Genomic DNA, 20441 nt, shown 5'->3' with positions numbered 1-20441 from the left:
CCTAGCTGGATATAGTATTCTTGGCTGCATATTTTTCTCGTTTAGTGCTCTGAAGATATCATGCCAGTCCTTTCTGGCCTGCCAGGTCTCTGTGGATAGGTCTGTTGCCAATCTAATGTTTCTACCATTGTAGGTTACATATCTCTTCTCCCGAGCTGCTTTCAGGATTTTCTCTTTGTCTCTGAGACTCGTCAGTTTTACTATTAGATGTCGGGGTGTTGACCTATTTTTATTGGTTTTGAGAGGGGCTCTCTGTGCCTCCTGCCTGTTTCCTTCCTCACATTAGGGAAGTTCTCTGCTATTATTTGCTCCAATATACCTTCCGCCCCCCTCTCTCTCTCTTCTTCTTCTGGGATTCCAATTATTCTAATGTTGTTTTGTCTTATCGTATCGCTTATCTCTCGAATTCTGCCCTCGTGATCCTGTAGTTGTTTATCTCTCTTTTTCTTAGCCTCTTTATTTTCCATCATTTGGTCTTCTATATCACTGATTCTCTCTTCTGCCTCATTTATCCTAGCAGTTAGTGCCCCCATTTTTGATTGCACCTCATCAATAGCCTTTTTGATTTCGATTTGGTTAGATTTTAGTTCTTTTATTTCTCCAGAAAGGGTTTCTCTAATAACTTCTACGCTTTTTTCAAGCCCAGCTAGTATCTTTAAAGTCATGATTCTGAACTCTAGGTCCGACATCGTACTAATGTCCGTATTGAGTAGGTCCCTGGCTGACGGTCCTACCTCTTGTTCTTTTTGCTGAGGTGATTTTTTTTGTCTTGTCATTTTGTCCAGAGGAGAATAGTTGAATGAGACAACAAAATGCTAACAGGTTAACAACGTCCCCAGCAAATATACTGTATACAAATCAGAAAAGACCTGATACCAGGGGAAAAGAAAGGGAAAGAAAGAAAAATGAAAGAAAAGAAAAAAGATAAAAACACAAACAGAACAATAGAAAAAAAACAGAATATGATCAAATATGATCAGGCTAGTGCATAGATCAGTGCCACACACTAGATTTGGGCATATTTTGGTCTGTTAGAAAAAAGTGCCTCCTAAAATTTTAAAGGAAGAAGGACTTATATAGGTACAAAATAAGGGTTGATACAATGAAGGGATGGAAGATGACTGTTAAGATGAAAATTATAAAAGATTTTATAAAAGGAATTGAGAAGATCAGTTGTTTGAAAAAAGAAAGAAGATTTAAAAAAAAAAGAAAAAAAAGGGAGAGAATGTGATCAGGCAGGAGACTAGAACAAAGCCATACGCTAGTGATTTAGGGTATGTTTTGATCTGTTAGAAGAAACTGTATCTCAAAATTTTAAAGAGAGAACAACTTATATATATATGCCAAAAATAAGGGTAACACTATGAAGGGATAAAATATGACTCTAAAAATGAAAAATAAAAAATGTTTTTTTTTAAAAAGATTGATAAGATGTTGGTTGAAAAAGGGAAAAAGAAAAATTAAAAAAAACAGTTAAAAAATTAACTTTGAAAAACTAATGAATCATGGTAAAAAAGCCATGAATTCTATGTGCAGTATTCCCCTAGTGCTGGAGTTCTCCCATTCTCCTTGATCAGTAAACTCGGTCTTGGCTTGCTGGCTGTTTGTGCTGATCTTCTGGGGGAGGGGCCTGTTGCCGTGGTTCCCAAATGTCTTTGCCGGAGGCGGAATTGCCCCGCCCTTGTCGGTCTGGGCTACGCAAGCTGCTCGGCTTTGCTCTCAGGAGCTTTTGTTCCCTGCAAGCTCTAGGTACAGCTTTGGAGAACCAGGGTGAAAATAGTAGCCTCCCAATCTCCACCCGGAGGAGCCAAGAACTCGGGGCCCCGCTCCTCAGTGCACCCCCAGAGAAAAGCAGTCAGTCACTCCCGTGTCCCCGGTCTCCGGCCGCACTCCGTGCTCACCCGGCCTGTGACCGAGCGTTTCTGTCTCTGGCACCCGACCCCGTGTGGAGTCTCCAAACCCAGCGGATCCCTGCGATGCGCTCCTGCACCGCTCCTCCCGGGGGAGGAAGGGGAGCCTCCCCGGCTCTGCCGCTTGTTGGGTCCCTGCTGGAGGAGCGGTGGCCCGACTGGGCCGCGGATCACAGTTTATGGCAACCCCGAGCTGAGAGCCCGTGCCTCGGCTCCGTCTCTGCAGCCGGCTTCCCCGCTCTGATACCTGGGAGCTCTGCCACACTCAGGCACCCCGGGTCTTTCTGTGACCCCGAGGGTCCTGAGACCACACTGTCCCGCGACGGTTCCACCCCCCGCTTAGCCGCTGGAGCGATGTCCCTCAGCAGAGCTGGCTTCTGAAAGTTCCGATTTTGTGCTCCGCGGCTATAGCACTTGCCAGAAGCGGCCGATGGAGGCCCCCTCCCCCACCATCTATCCTCCTGACTATTGCCTCGGATTCACTTCTCCGCACGTCCTACCTTCCAGTAAGTGGTCGCTTCTCTGTTCAGAGAGTTGTTGCTACTCTCTTCTTCGATCTCCTGTTGAGTTCGTAGGTGTTCAGAATGGTTTGATCCCTATTCAGCTGAATTCCTGAGACCAGACAAAATGCAGGTCTCCTACTCCTCCGCCATCTTGCTCTGCCCCCTGGCTGGGTTTGTTTTTGAGCTCTCCATTCCATTCCACTGGTTTGCGTCTCTTTGATTCAGTACGACTGTAGCTTTATAGCCCATTTTGATATCAAGCAGAGCCCGTCCTTTCACTTTTGTTCTTCAAGAACGTCTTGGCTTTTCTTGGCCCCTTTTATCTCTACATAAATTTCAGAATGAATTTATCAAATTACACATGCAAGAATTTTATTAAATTTATAGATCAAATTTGAGGGAACTGACATCTATACAATACCAAGTTTTCCAATCCATGAACATGGCACATTCCACCTTCTAGTTAGGTCTTCTTTAATTTCTCTCAGTAATATTTTATAGTCTTTTGTGTGAAGCTCTTACACCTAAGTTGTTCCTAGATAATTGGTAACTTTAACATTAATTGTAATTGTGCCTTTTAAAATTCCACTTACTAACTGGTATATAGAAATGCAATTAATGTTTATATTCTGCTCTTGTAAGCAACGATTTTTCTAAACTCAATTATTCCAATTTTCATTTCTCTGTGGATTATTTGGGTCTTTTACATATATAATTGTTATCTATAAATTTCCTTAGGTACTATAGGTCTGTTCAAGTTTTCTATTTCTTCTTGAGTGTATTTTATTAACTGCCTTTGTCTATCTCAGTCTGCTTACTTTGTGTTTAATTTGTCCTTTTTCTAGTTTCTTAAGATAAAAGTTAAAGAAATTTTTTTAATTAAAAAAATTTTTTTAATTAAAAAAAGATATGTTTATTTTTTTAAAAGATGTATTTATTTGAGAGAGAGAGAGATTGAGAATGAGCAGGAGGGGCAGAGGGAGAGAGAATCTCAAGGAGACTCTGCACTGAGTGTGGAGCCAGCCAGGGGACCTGATCCCTCAACTCCAAGATCATGACCTGAGCTGAAATCAAGAGTCCGATGCTCAGAAAGGTGAGCCACCCATGCACCCCAAAGATGTAAATTTAGATCATCAATCTGAGTCCGTTCTTTACTAATTCAGCCTTTTAAACTTATCCCTGTAAGCATTGCTTTACCGCATCCTAAGAGTTTTGATATATTTGTATTTTTGTTACCCAGTTTAAATATATTTTGACTTCTCGTGTAATTTCTTTTTTGAACCAAGGATTATTTACAATTGTGTTATTTAATTTCTGAATACTGGATATTTTCTTGGTTACTTCATCATTATTGTTTACTTCAAAATTTTTTTGACCTTGAATCTCCCTTCTTCTATGTCATTTCAGACATATGGTTACTCTTTGATATCATCTAACACATTCATAAGGTTCTGATCATTTCTTGTTCAATCTTCCTTCCCTTTCTTCTTCATCTTGTATAGTATCTACTAACCTATCTTCAGGTTCGCTTATTCTTTCCTCTGTCATGTCCACTGGCCTATTTAAGCCCATCCCATGACTTTTTGGTTGATTTTAGAAATTATATATTTCAGTTTAGGATTTTTCATTTCTTTCTTTTTTATTCTTTTTGTTTTTCCAGTGAGACGTTCTTTTATGGAAACATGTTTTAATTCATTGAGAATGTTATGACTGCTTTAAGATCCTTTTACGCTAGTTTCAACATTTAGTGCATTGTATGGTTGGACTCACTTGGCTGTTTTCTCTTGGGATCCATTTCCTTGGTTCTTTTGAAAGTCAGCTAATTTCAGATGATATCCTGAACATTATGCATGTTAAGTTAGGAGAGTTTTGGAATTTGTTATTTTTACCAAATTGTTGTTACTTAGTTTGTTTTAGTAGGTAATTTCCTTGGCTGGGCTTCAGTTGCAAGTTTTATTTTTGAGGAGCAGCGTTGGTCTTAATACAGATCTTTTGTCTTTATCTTAGCTTCTCTAAATCTGGTCCATGCCTGAGTCATGCAGAGATTTTAGAGAGATCTGAGTAAAGCAGAGTTTGAGGATGCTCTATCTGGCTCTTTCCCTTTTGAGAGTCCTTCACTCTCTTGAGTACCCATGATTGCTCAGCTTCACTTTTCTGGTTCCCAAGGCCAGAAAGAGTACAAGGTTTTTCTCATGCCACCTCGCCTACCTCTGTGCATGCAGCTTATCTCCAGGCTAAAAGCCTTGGATGTATACGTTTATTGTTATAGCTCTCTGGCTGCCTCTTGCAAGCTAACATGCATTCCCCACCAGTCCGTCTGTTTCTATGCACTTTGCAGCACCATCAGGCAGTTGGGTTTTCTACTATTTCAAGGATTCATATTTGTTTTCTGCAGGGGTAGGGGGCTGTCTTAGCCTATCATACCCAGAAGTGAAAGAGTTCTTTCTCAGAATTCCATCAGGGAAGTGAGGAGAGGAGAAATTCAATGGCAGTGAGTCAGGCTTCAACCTGGCCTGTTGCTCCACCTGATATAAATATTTCAGCAGTAGATTTCCTTGTTTCTGATGCTAGAATATGGACAACAGACTCAGACTGCTTCTCCTCCTATCCAAAATGCTCAGATACCTTGGCCCCTGAGCAGGCAGTCTCAAAGTGGACCTAAAGCACTCATCCACACTGACTGTATTTGGACAGTTCTTGGGCTTCAGACATACTCAGTAGGACATGAGTTAAGTCCAGCCGTTAGAATCTCATGTTCTGTGAAGAGGACCCCCCCTGACCTTTGTTGCCAATGTTCCCCAGGTATATAGAAATGCAATTAATGTTTATATTCTGATCTTGTAAGCAACAATTTTTCTAAACTCAATTATTCCAATTTTCATTTCTCTGTGGATTATTTGGGTCTTTTACATATATAATTGTTATCTATAAATTTCCTTAGGTACTATATTCCTTAATTCTCAAGGAACATGGTCTCATAGAAATCAGAGACAGAAGAATTAATCAGGGGAGGCTGGAAGTTGCAGGAAGACAGGAAGGGCCCATCATGACATTCACATTGAGAAGTAGAAACATAGAAGGCACTGGGGTTTATTAAGTATTGACTTACCGAGCCATCTGGAAAATAAAGTCAGGAGCGAATTATGGGCAGGCAAAGGCTACTCAGTGGGTCTGTTCGGGGCATGCACTCCAGAGAGAGACGATAACTAGATCTTGAATGCCCACCATGCTCCAGAGCTGCTCTGGCCCCCTCACAGCCCCACTTTGACAGAAAAAAAAAAAAATGAGCCTCAGACCATTATTATCACCTGCCCAATATTTCACAGCCAGGGAGTGGCAGAGTCACAGTATGAATCATGACCTGCTGGGCCTCAGAACCTGTAGGACATCAAGCCACGGGAGAGAAGTGGAACCATTCTCTGGATCAGAGGTTCTCTGTCTTTATTATGTCTTATAATTATATATATATAATTATATATATATAATTATAAATAAGACAGATAGTGGATCTTTTATCATTCCCTCAAGAAAGCAAACCGAAAGGCAAATGAGCAAGACAGCCATTGTTAAAAATTAACCATGAATCTCAATTTATTTAAGAACAGAAAGAAGGGCGCCTGGGTGGCTCGCAGTCGGTTAAGTGTCTGCCTTCGGCTCAGGTCATGATCCCAGGGTCCTGGGATCGAGTCCCACATCAGGCTCTCTGCTCCGCAGGGAGTCTGCTTCTCCCTCTTTCTCAAATAAATAAATAAAATCTTAAAAAAAAAAAAAACAGAAAGAAAAAGCCATTTGCCCGTTGCAGCCTCTTGATCATTATTCATAAGAAAGTACTTGGGCCACCACGTAATGTAGCCCCACACTTCAAGGGGAAAAGGAATGTTAACCCATGGGAAAGGGAAATGCCCTGTATTTGGACATGGGGACTCAGGAGGGAAGAAGTTGAATCAGACCTTTTCCTGGGCCTGGGGAGTGTAGCAGCAAGAGACAACCAGCCAGAAGCCTGCTTCTCCCAGCTGCTCCCGGCCCCTCTTCAGCGCCTGGGCTCACTCCTGCCTGCAATCAATCTGGCCTCTTAGAGCTATTGACCGGTCTGCCTGAAAGTCATTGCCCGGATTCCATCTCCTCTAAAATCCATTTTCCCCGCCTCACAGAGAGCCAATTGGATTTCTCAATTATCAAATTGTACAGTCGTGAGCCTATATACTTCTAAGAGGAAATACAGTGTAAGTTTCTTTTCCGTGGAAATGTCATATTGACTCCTTTGGGGAGTGAATGGAATATTTAAAATACTCTTCCAGTCTCCATGGCCTGTTAAGAGGGATGCAGAGGTGAAATGGGACTTCGCTGAGGCTGGAATAAAAACAGGTGTTCTCTGAGAAGCTCTGAGGCAGTTTCTTTCTCCGATAGCATCACTGCCTAGTCTTTTATCTGTTTCTCTTTCTACTTTTCTACATGGATTACAAAGTCCATAAATGGGTGAATGAAATTTCTCTGCCAACACACATCTTTGACACACATAAACTAATTTTTTGGCAATATATTTTGAATCTTTAAGGCTAATCAAATCAGCAATGCTTGTTTACTTTTTTAAAATGAAAAATGCGGCTACATCCATCGGGAGTGTCCTTTGTGCCATGCAATACTTAGGCACTTTATAAATACTATATAATTTTTAAATTAATTTTTGGCTGTAAAAATCATATATAAACACATTCCCCTTATAGAAATTCAAACAAGTTAGGTAACACTGGAGTCCAATTTGATCTCCATCCCTGTCCTCACCCAAGAGTTTGCTATACTAACAAAAAGTAACTGCTTTTTCACCTTTTTTTGTCCTTCCAGGCTTTTCTACCTACTCACATATATTGCTGTAGAAGGGATATGTATGGAGTTTGTTTCATAAATAGAATCATCACTATTTTTCATGCTGCAGTTTGTGTTTCGCATTCGCAAGTACATCTTGGATATCCCCATGTTGATAAGAGAGTTCTGGCTCCCTTCTTTTAAGTTCTTGTTTCATTATTCAAACAGGATAACACCAAACTTTATTTAGCTATTCCCTGTTAAAACAGAATTGGGTTGCTCCCCCCGCCTTTCTCCTCCGGCTATTACACACAAGGGTAAATTTCTATAGTCTTCAGGTATTTAGTGTTTTTTTAAGCATCCTTGTTACCAGCAAGAGGAAGCTGGTAGTCAGACCAAGCCTAGGGTACACGGTACATAGATTTCAAAATCTCAGTTCTAGTACTGGATTACAGACGGGGTGATTTGCATTTTATTTCAAGTGTGGTAGGGGAAGAGAGGAAGGGAGGGGGGAAAAAGCTGAAAACTCAAAGGATAGCCCAATAGCTGTCACCTCTGGGATCAATTACATATTCATCCGACAAATGAAAAGGACAACTGATCCATAGGAAACACATAATTGTTGTTTTCATTTTGGTTTTGTGTGTTTTGGGTTAGAAACCATCAGAAAGCTCTAGTGGAGATGAAAACAAACTCTTACTTAGGAAAACCATGCTAGGTATGTGGAGACCCCGTTTCTTTTCAGACATTCCAGGTCCAGGCTGTCTCCTGAACACCCCCCAGGCACAGGGTGCCTGCAGAAGGCTGTGACCAGGTAGCCTTACTTCTATCCTGCAGGCTTCTGGAGAACAAAGCACAAATATTTGCATGTGTTTGTCTTTTCAAATTAGTAGTGTTTAGGAGGTTTTTTAGAAATCTGACTTGTTCTCGTATGAGATATTCAAGCAGTATGGAGGTGTTTAAAGGAAGTGAAAAACAACTCCCCCAGTTTCTCTATCCCAATATTAACATTTTGGTAAACATCTTCCAGACAGAGCAACTTCTCTCTCTTTCTCTGAGAAAAATAATTTTCTATAAATGGGATTATAGCAGCCATGCAATTTTTTAAAATTTATTTTAGAGAGAGAGAGGACAAGTGGGGAGGGGCAGAGGGAGAGAGAGAATCTCAAGCAGACTCCCTGCTGAGCACGCAGCCTAATGTGGGGCTCCATCTCATGACCTGAGCCAAAATCAGAAGTCAGATGCTTAACCGACTGAACTACCCAGGCGCCCCCAGCAGCCGTGCATTTTTAGAGCTAACTTTTTTCACTTGACAACAGGTTTTGTATCTTTCTTTAACAATGCTAATAGGTGTGACCTGCCCTTGATATGAAGTAAATCGTCATCAATCACTCAGTGGTATGGTACATTTGACCGTTCATTCATTCCACCATCCATTTAACTCCAAAATCTTCATTTGCAACTTGTAGCTATCAGGTGTCCTGCTAAGCACCGGGCGCACAATGGGGAGCAAGACAGGCACAGTCTGAGGCCCTTAGGAATTTGGGACTAGTAGGGGAAGCACATAAGTGGTAGCAACCTGTGCTGTATCTTATGGGACCTAGTTTAGAAGGTATGGGAGGCAGAGTGGGAGTTGGCAGAGAGGGGGGACAGCATGTGCAAAAACCCAGAAATGAGAGAGATCCTGGCCAGTCTGTGGAAATGAATACATTCCATCTAGCTGGGGCACATATTCTGGGGTTCTAGAAAGAGATGATGCACTAACATTTGGGCAGTTACATTGGCCTTGCTCAGTGGTCCTCTACACTGAGTCAGCAGTTAGTTTTCCCTGCATAAATGTATTCCATCTGTAAATCACCTGGTTAAGCTCAGACCTGGGCGTGACTCAAATATGCTGGAGGAGCAAGTTCGCTCTATCTCTTTTGATACACTTGTGGAAAATTGGCAAATATGACCAGAGACATCCATAGTAGTGTTCAAAAGGAGGGAGAGAACATGGATTGGTTCTTTTTCCAGAGCAAGGGATTATTGAGTGGGACCAGGACCGTCAGAGAAATGAATGCGTATGGGAATAGTGGCCCGGATGCCTTTGTGTCCACTGTCCAGATATACCTGGGCTTATGAGCAGGTGGGTTGAAAGTAAAGTAAACCCCATGAAGATTATTCAAGTATTAATGTTATAGAAGCACTCGACAGCCTTTCAGCATTCATGGGCACAGAAAGGCCAATAAGTAGGAGCAGCCAGGCCATGCTGGCTAGAGCAGGGTGAGACCAGCAGGTCACTGGTAACCCAGAGGTGGATCCCTTATGCTTCAGAGGTGTGTTCAGGCCTGGAATAAAGTGAGTCTGGTGAGTGATCAACAGAGAAGACTAGGGACATATGAGCCAGCATGAGGAAGAGAATACCCCACCTGAAAAAAGAGAATGCAAAAGCACAGCAACCATCTGTGGAGCATGTCCCCCCCAGGAAGCCCCCAGGAGGCAGGCCAAGCACCGGAAGTGCCGGCAGTGGGCTGAGGAGATTGGTGCATCCACAGGAGGCAGAGAAGGGCCGGAAATGGGCCTTTGGTTCTAGCCTCCCTGCCTAGGTCTAACTACAGGGTGATTAGAGTTCTGCTGGTTAAGCTCACGGCCTTTGAGTCCTTGGGCAGCAGTCAAGAGTCTAAAAGCACCAGTCCTACAGCAGGCAAGCCAGCGTCCTTACCTTGGCCGGGTCCCCTTGGCTATGGTGTGTCCTTGGGTACATAACCATTCTAAGGCTGTTTTTTCCTCTTTAAAATGGGCTGTTGACAGCGCTCAGCTGAATTCAGTGATCTGTAGGGCTGATGGTGGCCGGCTGCCACCCCGACATTTCTCTCTGGCCTTGGTATTTGGCTGGAGACAGAAGGTATAAGTAGGAATCAAGGGTACTTTGAGTCCTCACCTGTCAGCTCGCCTACAGCAGGGAGAGGATAAGCCCCAGAGAAGGGGCTTTTCCTGGACCCCACAGCTTTTCCTGGGCAGAGCTCCAATGGACTCGCATCAGCCTAAGTCCCCACAGGATGAGACTGAGCCTGCTAGGGAGCGAGGAGCTCACTGAACATGCATCAGTGTCAGGGCCACTGGTTTTGAAAGGCTAAGGGCCTCTTAACAAGATTCTGACCTCAAAGATGGGGATGAAGGGACTAACACAGGGAATCTGGAACTAAACAATAATTTGTAACGTGGGCATCTCACAGGAGCCTAATTTCTCAAGTGTGGCTTTAAGTGGACATTTTTCTGTCCACTGCTCCGCCCACCCCCCAACCAAGGGAAGTTCTGGTAAATGAAGGTAGAGCCATGGTCCTCCTTGCTTTCTAAATTCTGTGATTCCCTGAGCTTTCTGGTTAAAATATCCGTATTTTCCTCTCTGTAGAATAAAAATTGAGTGCCTACCAGGACACTGGTAAGTCAGACACTGTCCAAATATCAAAGGAAAAAATATCTTTGATCACATCGGGACCCCAGTAGTTAGGTTGGAAGCACATCATTCTGAGACAGTGGGAAATGATTTGCAAATGAATTAAGTCCCAGTGACTGATACTACAGGTAGCTGGCACATCAGAGGGAGATGTTTATTGACTATATATTACACTGAGAAATAGAACAGATAAATATTTACGCTTCCACTGAGACGCATTTGAAATTCCCAAACACCCATTGTATAATCTGCTAAGCAATTTGCCTAACTGTTTTGCATTCTTTCCTGAACATGTGATTATATTTATTCTAGTCTGTGTGGATTTGTTATTGGTGGTTATTTGTAGTTGTTATTTATCTGTTGTTGCAGTTTTTTTTTTCTTTTTGAGGGGGTGGCAACAACTTAAGGGAAATTACATGTAAGGTTATTATAAGTCTCTTTTGCCTTTTAAAATCAGAATCCATTTGGCTTCTCCATTAACAAAAGCTACAAATTCACAGTTTTGAAAATTATTTGGGGGACAAAAATACGTATTAGGTAGTTAGTATAAACTCTGCTCGCAAAGTCAAAGAACTAGCTCTTCTGGTTAATCAAATACACTGGTGAATAAAGAATCATCACACACAGAACCAGAACACAATAAAGTGTATATTACCAAATTAAGAGCACACAGATATTTTTCTTTGATGTTAGGGAGGTAGGTACCTCAGGATCTTAGAATGCCTCGAGGGGTTTCCATTCATCATTTCTTACTACATAGAAGACCCGTAGAAATCAAACACAGTGGAGAGCTCTGATTTCCAAATACTGAATAGCATAGCTCACCGTGCGTTTCGCTCATCTCCTGTTTTCCCATTCGGAGACTGGTGGTTCAGAAGTCTCCATGGAATGAAATGCAGGAATATTTGCCTCGCCAGTGTATGTACGGTAGGCAGGATTCAGAAGACATGGGAGTGGGGAAGAACCAGTGAGTTGTGAGGGTCCAGGATGCGTGCAGGCGAGGGGGGAGGAAGATCTTGACAAAGGTGAGGACAGTAAAACTTTTGAAAAGGAAAGGAAAACAGTTGGCCAAAAGAGGAGCCGGAGAGTAGAGGAAAGGAGCCCAAGGTGTTCAAGTGTTAGGCAGCAGGAGTATTTGGGTTTGGGGGAAAAAGAATTTGTTTTATTACTTACTTACACGTAAGGGGCTGCACGGTCCTCAGGTCACACCGACATTCCTCATCTCTGAGAACTTTGTTGGGAGGATTTAATTGATCATAGAACTTGCCCTTTCATATCATAACTGCCTTTTGCTTTTCTCTTTCTCCAAACCATGAGCTCTTTGGCGGCAGGGTCTTTGTCTTTCATCTTTGTCTTCCCAAAGCACCTAGCACCATTACCAGGCACATCATAGGTACTTGCTAAATGTTTGGAAAAGGAAGGATGTGGTGAGGACATCGAGGGAAGTGAGAGATTATGTGGAAACGGGCATTTGTCAGTTGATATTTGCCTTGAAATTTCAAAACCAAGAGGAGCAAATTCCAGAGCAACAGCCTGAGTTTACAGAACGGTAAACTGAGGCCCAGGCAATGGAAGCAACTTGTCCAACCAAGGTCAAGCAGTTAGGAGGCAGAGGTAGTGTCAGAAACTAGGTTTGGGCCATATGCCCATCTGGTGAACTCGCCTGACTCTTCCCAGGAACAGTGTCTGTTGAAGTTCTGTCAGTGAACAAAGTCTGGGACACAAAGAAGCAACTACACAAAAAATATCTTTTAATAAACAGAGAGTGGGCCATGATGACTCTAACAGGGCCAGGTTCAAGCCCACCAGACTGACCACAGAACACATGGCTAGGTTCTAGAATATTGAATTTCAAAAATTATTACCTGATTATCTTCTTGATTGGAAACCTTAAAAGAATAAAGAGGTATAAACAGATATAGGTAGTGAGAAGTCTCTGCCCTGCCTTGTACCCCGACAGGCCAGTTACTACCCACCATGTAGGTATGTACATTTTTAGTTTCTTATGTGTCTCCTGGAGTTTCTTTGTGGTTATTCTATGTGAGTAAATATTCTTGTTTACCTCCTTCTTACTACACAAAATGTAGCATATTATAGACACTGATCAACGACCTTTGTTATGCAAAGTATATCTTGGGAACTCTCCTATCAACACAAAAAGAGCTACTTTTACTTAGCTACAAGGTATTCTATCAGATGGATGCAGCACAGTTTAATTAAATGGTCCCTTATTGATGGACATCGGGGCTATTTCTAATCTTTTGATGTTAGGAAAAAAATCCTTTAATGGCTAACATTGTACATACACAAAGGGTTTGTGTATTTGTAATTTTGACATATTGCCAATTACCTTCCTAGCGGTTGTGCCAATTGACATTCTAGTCAGCCGTCTGAGAACACCTAATTCTTCATGGCTTCTACAGCAGAGCGTGTTCTCAAGGTTCTGCACGTTAGCCAATCTATGGGTGAAAAATGCCACGTCAGGGTAGTTTGATTTGCATTTTTCTGAGGAATGAAGTTGAACATATTTAAAATGGAAGACCATGGGAGTACACGGAAAAACTACAACAGGATCGCCTCTGCTTACCAAGATCGGTAACCAGCACCCAGCTGGCCCCCAAGAGCGTGGCCTCTGCCTCCTCCGAGGGGCATTTAGGGTACAACATCCCTCAGCGGATGATCTCATTCACATTCACAAGCCCTCGAGTGGTGCGCACTGTTATCTCCGTCATAGAGATGAGGGGACTGGAAAGAGGGTCACCTCCCCACGATCTGGGAAGTGGCAGCCCAGGGCCTCGGACTCAGGTGTGGAGCGCTCCCAGACCCTGGTCCACCAACAGTTCCCTGTGCTATTGAGGATGCTGTCTTTATGCAGAGTTTGAATTAGGTCATTTGTATGCTGTTCTTCTCCCATTGGATTTATGCCCTTCTCCCTGGCCTCGCCGTCCCCCAGCAACGCGCCTGCTTTGGAAGGACATATTTTCTCTTGAATGTTGCTACGGTTCATCACTTTTCCCTGTAGGATTTTGAGATGCAGCAAGTTTGCTCTCGGGTGGTCTCTCCCTCTGCACTTTTCCCTTTTCTGCTGGTGTCTTGATAAAAGCCACTGTGTTCATAGCAAATTATAAATATTGATCTGTTTTCTCTCTCACCTTTATATAAAGACGGGAGTTGGGGCATTGGGCTGTGTAACCATAATAAACGAAGCAACTGGAGAAAATTTATTATTTTCTTAACTCTACATGAGGGATTAACTCAGCGTAATCATGGGAGAACAAAAATAACATAAGACTCGTTGACTTCTAAGCTCACCACAACTGGACTTCTCCCAGACTACCTCGGGAAAGCTAGTTCTCCTCAGATAGAACTATTACTTGGAAAGGGCTGGTAAATTTAAAGTCAGGGTGAACCACTAGCCTTCTACTAAAGTGGCACTCACCTGTTAGGCCTGGACTGGAAGCTCTACCAGCTGCGGCTCTCTATCTAGGAAGGTTCCATTGTGCTATAAAACAAACTAACGTGTGCTGGCCTCTCTCCTCACCAGGTCTGTTCACAGACCCTTCCTGCTTCCTCAGATTTCATTCTTGCATCTAGGCAACTGCCCCCGGTCCCACTAGCTACATTCAGAAGCCTCTGTGGGCACCCATGGCAGCCCTTCTAGAAAGTGCTTCTGCCTTCCCAGTCTGGCCCTCTCAGTTCTTCCTATCCTAAGGCGTCAGCCTGCCCGCTGAAGGAGGACAAGCTGGTGAAAGCCAGGTGCCATCCCCATGAAACCTGCCTCACCACCAACTGAGGCTCAGTCTTGGGTCGTCCATATCCTGGAAATGAAAGAGGAGGTTGAGGCTATTTCTAATCCAAATCACCTAGGCAAATCACATCACTTGAAAATTGCCATGAACAGACACTTTTCGGATGGCTGACGTGCAGTTCAGTTGAGGGTTGAAGGAAGTTAAAGAAGTGCCATCCCATGTACTGCTGCTGACTCGTCCCAGGGCTTCCCTCAAGCCTGTTGTTTTCTGTCCTCAGTTGTCGGAAAGAAGGGCTTGGCAGGAAGAGTGAAGAGCAACCAAGACATACATCCTTCTATTTTTCTTCATCCTTCTGTTTCCACTGTAAACAACCGCCTTTTACTTGAAATGGTGTTCCTCTCCCTTGATCACACATTGGAATTAGCTGGAGAGGTTTTAAAAATACTGATAGCTAGGTTCCATTCCCAGAGATTTGGATCTGGATAGTCTAGGCATGACCTGGGTGCTGCGTTGTGGCGAAACTCCCTGGAGGTGCAGCCATGGTCACAGCAGCACTATTTGCTATAGCCAGAAGATGGAAGCACCCCAGGGGTCCCTCAGTGGATGAATGGATGAACAGATGTGGTGCATCCATACAATGGAATGGTATTCAGCCTAAAAAAGGAAGGAAATTTTGACCCATGCAACAACGTGAGTGAACCTTGAGGACATTATGCTATGAGAAATAAGTCAGATATGAAAAGACGGATATTGTATGATGCCACTTTTATGAACATTCATGGACGTTTATCTTCCATCGTGAGCATCCATGGTCCACCCACCAACCTCCAGATTAACTCTATTCCTTCCTAGAAGTATAGAATCGGAATGTCAATGGTCAGAGTCTGGGGTTATGAATTTAAATGCTTTCCGAAGTAACTCCAATGAACTGTAAGAGTTGGAAATCACTGGTTGTCATAAAACCCAAACTGCTTGTTCGTACCTGAAGGTCTTGGGCCGTCTGGCCCCCGCATGCTTTTTCAGCTTTACTTACTGTCTTTCTTGTGTGGCCCAGACGGGGCTTTTTAGCTTCGTAACACCTTGTGCGTACACAATACCTAGTTAGGGATTTTCTTCCCGCCTGATATGCCTTTACTCTTTTGCCTATTGTAGTCCCCCTCAACTTTTAAGACTTGGACTGACTTCTGTGTCTTCCACAGAACTTCCTTGGATTCCTTTCTAATCCTCATTTATTTTGTCCCCTCCCTCTGACCACTGGTTCCGATTCGTTTCAAGCTTTAGGGCCCCTTCCATTGTAAGCATGTATCTCTCACTCTTGGCATCTCCAGAATAAGATCTCATGTTTGAGACTGATTCTGCCTGGAAGGTAAGGCCCTAGCAGAGATGCGGCTGGTGTTGCTACAATGGGAGTAGGTGTTCAGTATTTGTTACACTCAATCGAGTTTAACTTTCCAGCCCCCAAACTTACTTCTAAGCTCCAGATAAATATATTCCGTGACCCACAGGATGCCTCAAGCGTTTCAGTCAAAACAAGGTCTTGATTTAAGCCTGCAGATTTCCCCTTCCCACAGTCTCCTCCTGTCAGAGCAATGGCATCTCTGTGTACTCACTTGATTGCTCAGCTCAGAATGCTGAACCTCATTAGCTGGTACATCGCCCCATTTCTCACTCCCTACATCCCAGCAGACATGAGGACCCGGCATTTCCTTCTCTAAGCTGAATCTCAAACCTTCCCTTTTCTCTTCATCGATCCTGTCACCACCAGGTACCAGGTCTGTCTCTACAGGGAAGTGCCACCTGGTCTCAGACACCCACCTCGCCCCTTCCACTTGGTTTCTGTTCCTGCTATCTGACTGAAGGGGATACTGTGTCTGGCTATGCCACTCCACTGCTCAAAGCTTTTCACTGGCTATGCAGTGCTCCTGCTAAGCCACAGTTTTTAATATCTAGAAGGTTCTGCCTGTGCCTTCTACCACTCACACTGTTTTCACTTCCCACTGTACCAACACCAGCTTCATCTCTGCTCTCTATACTCTGGCCTAACTAAGTCTTTCCTTCCTAAGAAAATTTTCCATCATGTTCCTTCTGCCTAGAATGCTGTGACTATAAGTGACTGTAATATTGGCCACATGCTACTCTTCTTTTAGATTTTACTCTCAATGTCACTGCCTTAGGGAGACCTGTCCTCAGCCCCAGTGTAGTAGGTCCCTAGTTTCCTTTCCAGAGCACCCTTGATTTTCCCATCATAGAATATAACACAAGTCTGCTTATAAAATATTATTGGATATTCCTACTCGATTAGGTTTCTTCTCCGATGGTATCCCTGGTTTCAAGTATCTATAATTGCTCTGTAAATATTCATGGCATCTATCAGCTCCATACAACCTGCCTGCCTGTACAGACCATCCTCTTTCTCCGGACCCTACTTCTTTTCAGTCCCAAAGTAGAGAAAATCATCATTTTATCTGCCACAGACTTGCTCCTCTTTTGAGCTGGCCCAAGCTTATCACTGATACACGAAGCGAGGAGGTTTGGCTTAGGAGGGAGAAATGTCAGAGTAGGCCCTGCCCCTCGGGACTATCATGCTGAAGCCCGCAAGTCCTCCATGCCATTGCCCCCGAGTTCCCATCATGTCTGGGAACCCACCTCTGCAGCCTCTGGGTCCGATCTCCCAGACTCCCCACCTAGGGTAGGAGGCTGGGAGGGAGGAAGACTCCACCCCTTTCTCTCTCCCTCTCTGTGCACATTATCATAAACAAAGGAGGGAGAAGAAGGAATAGTTTCTCCTGATGAATGCTGCATTTTAAACAGGGCCCCTTAGGCATTTAAATGATCATATTTATTCTACATGCAACAAGAGTTTCATTATATAAAGTGTAAATTCTTCTAAATGTCAAATGTAACATGGGCCTGAGAACCTTACATTTGGAATAAACAAACTAAACTGTGGCCTCATGATAGCGAAAGCTTACTGAGCCCAGTTCTCTCTCTGCTTTAACTTGTTTTGGGGAGAAAGCACTTTCTTATAGTTGTAAAGAATACAGCCTTTGACTTCGGAAAAACCTGGGTTCAAATCCTAGCTTTACTAACTGGGTGACTTTAAGAAAATTATTTACTGTTCCTGAGTCTATTTTATAGGATTTTTGAGAGAACACATATCAAATGATGAGCATATTGTGCTTTTAGTTTATCGTATATTGCATAGCATTACAATACATAGTATATAGCCAATACTCGATAAATGGTAATTATTAAAAATTATTAGTATTATACATTCCTTACCATCTAGCTCACCAATAAAGCTTACCTGGGGTCAAATTGAAACTTGCCTAACATCTATCATTTACTCAATAAATATTTCTAGAACCCCTAATATGCTTCAAGCAGTGTGCTAGATACGAGATAATATTTTGGTGAATGAAACAGGCTTGGTTTTGTCCATATGGAGCTTAAAGTTCAGTGGAATGCAGAAAAACAATTGAGTAAACCGATTAATATTTAGTTATAAAATGGACTAAGCATCACAGGGAAATAAGCCAAATGCTCTGGCGAGAAATGATGGGGAGGGTCTCCATGGACAGAGTAGGCAGAGTGGTGGCAAATGAACAAGAGGTGATTGGCTAAGTCCATTGGCTTATTCCTGTTCCCAGCGCCACAACATGGTATCCAAAGAGGCTTGACCAAACACCTTGCTAATCTGTTCTGGCACGTACCAAATTTCCTGATACATTTTTATAAAACTAGCTGAACTCAGATGCTCTAATCTGACCAAGAATAGTGAATGTGAAACAAGCAGCCAACCTATGGGTCAGTAGATATATATTAAAAAAAAACAAAACCAAAAACAAAAAAACTTCGCTAAAATGCTATAAATCCACTAGCATTTGAATAGGATAATCTACCATAACCAAATGGGTTTATTCCCAGACTCCAAAGGTGGATTGGCCCAAAGAAATCTGCTAAAATAATTTATTCTATCAGTTGGTCCAAGGAGAAAGACTGTACCTGTATCATCTATAAGTAGAAAAATCCTACCTTTGTGTTTAGCATTCTGAATAAGGCTTTTCTTTATTATTTAATGCTGTGGTTAGTTTGCCTGAAGTTACAAGGCTTTTGGCAACCAAATATGAAGATTAAAATAAGCAAACCTTAAAGGTTAGCCAAAAAAAAAAAAAAAAGAAAGAAAGAAAGAAAAAAAAGGATGTGTGTGTGTGGAGGGAAATATAAACTGGCCATTCCTACCAGGCTAGTTTTAGACTGTATCAGTCCCCATAAGACTTCAAACCGACATAAGCACCCTTTCTGCCCAAGCCCTGCAGTCCGTTCTGCCCAGCAGCTTTGACAGGAATAAGAGAAATAAACCCCCAAAGGCTGGAGCTGCTCACTAGTGACATGCTTTATGCCAGCATGTACCTGACTGACAGCCTCTATTTCTGAAATTAATTACTTTTCTTCTGGAGTTAAGTTTGCTGATGATGCTTCTCACAAAAATATGAGGCCTTTACACAGCAAATGCTCTAATTAAATAAGAATAAAAGCAGAAAACGTCCAGACCTAAATGAGAGACATTTATTCCATGCATGTGTTTGAATCTTTAATAATTTGAAATGTAACAGTCTCTTCCCTCCTGGGATAGTGATAATACCTTGTGCTTCCCTATATTTGAATCCCTCTCCCTTCTAATGTTTATTTATGACTGCGGAGAAGAGGAGCGATGCATTCACTTCCATCTTTCTCCACCACCCGCTGCCCGGTCTCCCAGTCCCCCGTGCTATGGTTTGAATTGTGTCCCCACAAAATTTCATATGTTTAAGCCCTAACCCTCAGTGTGACTGTATTTGGAGGCACAGCCCTTAAGAGGTCATTAAGGTTAAAGGAGAGCATAGGCGTAGGGTCCTAATCCAATAGCATTGGTGGCCTTCTAAGAAGAGGAAGAGATCCCTGTCTGTCTCTGGATCCCTCCATGCACACACCCTGAGGAAAGGCCCTGTGAGGTCACAGTAAGAAGGTGGCCATCTGCCAGCCAGAAAGGGGACCCTCCCCAGAATCTGGCCATGCTGGCGCCCTGACTTCTGAATGCCGGTCTCCAGAACTGTGAGAAAATACATTTCTATTGATTAAGCCACCCAGGTCATGGTATTTTGATATGGCAGCCACACTCAGTGAGGAGAGAAAAGGATAGCTTGGGTTGTGAGAAAAAATAATCTAGGGGCCCCTGGGTGGCTTGTTTGGCTAAGCATCCACCTCTTAGTTGCAGCTCAGGTCATGATCTCAGGGTCATGAGATAGAGCCCAGCGTTGGGCTTCATGTTCAGTTCAGCCCTCCCCACTGCATGCCCACTCGTGCTCTCCCTCTCTCTCTCAAATAAATAAATACATAAAATCTTTTCTTTTTAGAACTGTTTTTTTATTTTTCAATTTTTTATTATGTTATGTTATCACCATACAGCATATCATTAGTTTTTGATGTAGTGTTCCATGGTTCATTGTTTGCCTATAAAATCTTTTTAAAAATATTCCAGCTTTGTCTCCTTTCTCCTTTCTAAACTTTCTTTCCTGCTGTCAATACATGGACCACTCAGGGAAGAAGGCTGCGCCCTTTGAACTTGCTCCTAGGGACCCAAGGGCCTAGGGACATCAGTGGTGTTGGAAAACTAACATCTCTTTTCTGCATCCCTCCTCTTCTCCTCCACTCTCATCAGGTGAAGATGCACAGAAGGATCAGCGAGGACTTCTGTGTGCTAGGTACTGAGCCATACCACAACCTGAGATCTGCCCCTTCAATCCTCATATCCACTATAAGAAGCACAACAAAGGAGCCCCATGCCATACCTCCCTTAAATAATAGAATTCAGTGTGTGTGTGGATTTGAAGCTAGTATTCTTGGCACAGTTCTCTGCCTCTGTCAGGCTTTTCTCAAAAGCCACTTATCACAGGAACGGCTGTTGGCCAAGAACAAGTATGGTAATGCAGAGACCAAGCTGATTTTCCAGTAGCCAGGCTACTATGAAATATTATTCTCCCACACCTCCCCGCTC

The sequence above is a fragment of the Callorhinus ursinus genome, unplaced genomic scaffold, assembly GCF_003265705.2.
Source record: "Callorhinus ursinus isolate GAN/ISIS: 27379988/994484 unplaced genomic scaffold, GSC_fseal_2.0 scaffold83, whole genome shotgun sequence".
NCBI lineage: Eukaryota > Metazoa > Chordata > Mammalia > Carnivora > Otariidae > Callorhinus > Callorhinus ursinus.
Note: the sequence above shows the minus strand (reverse complement) of the source record.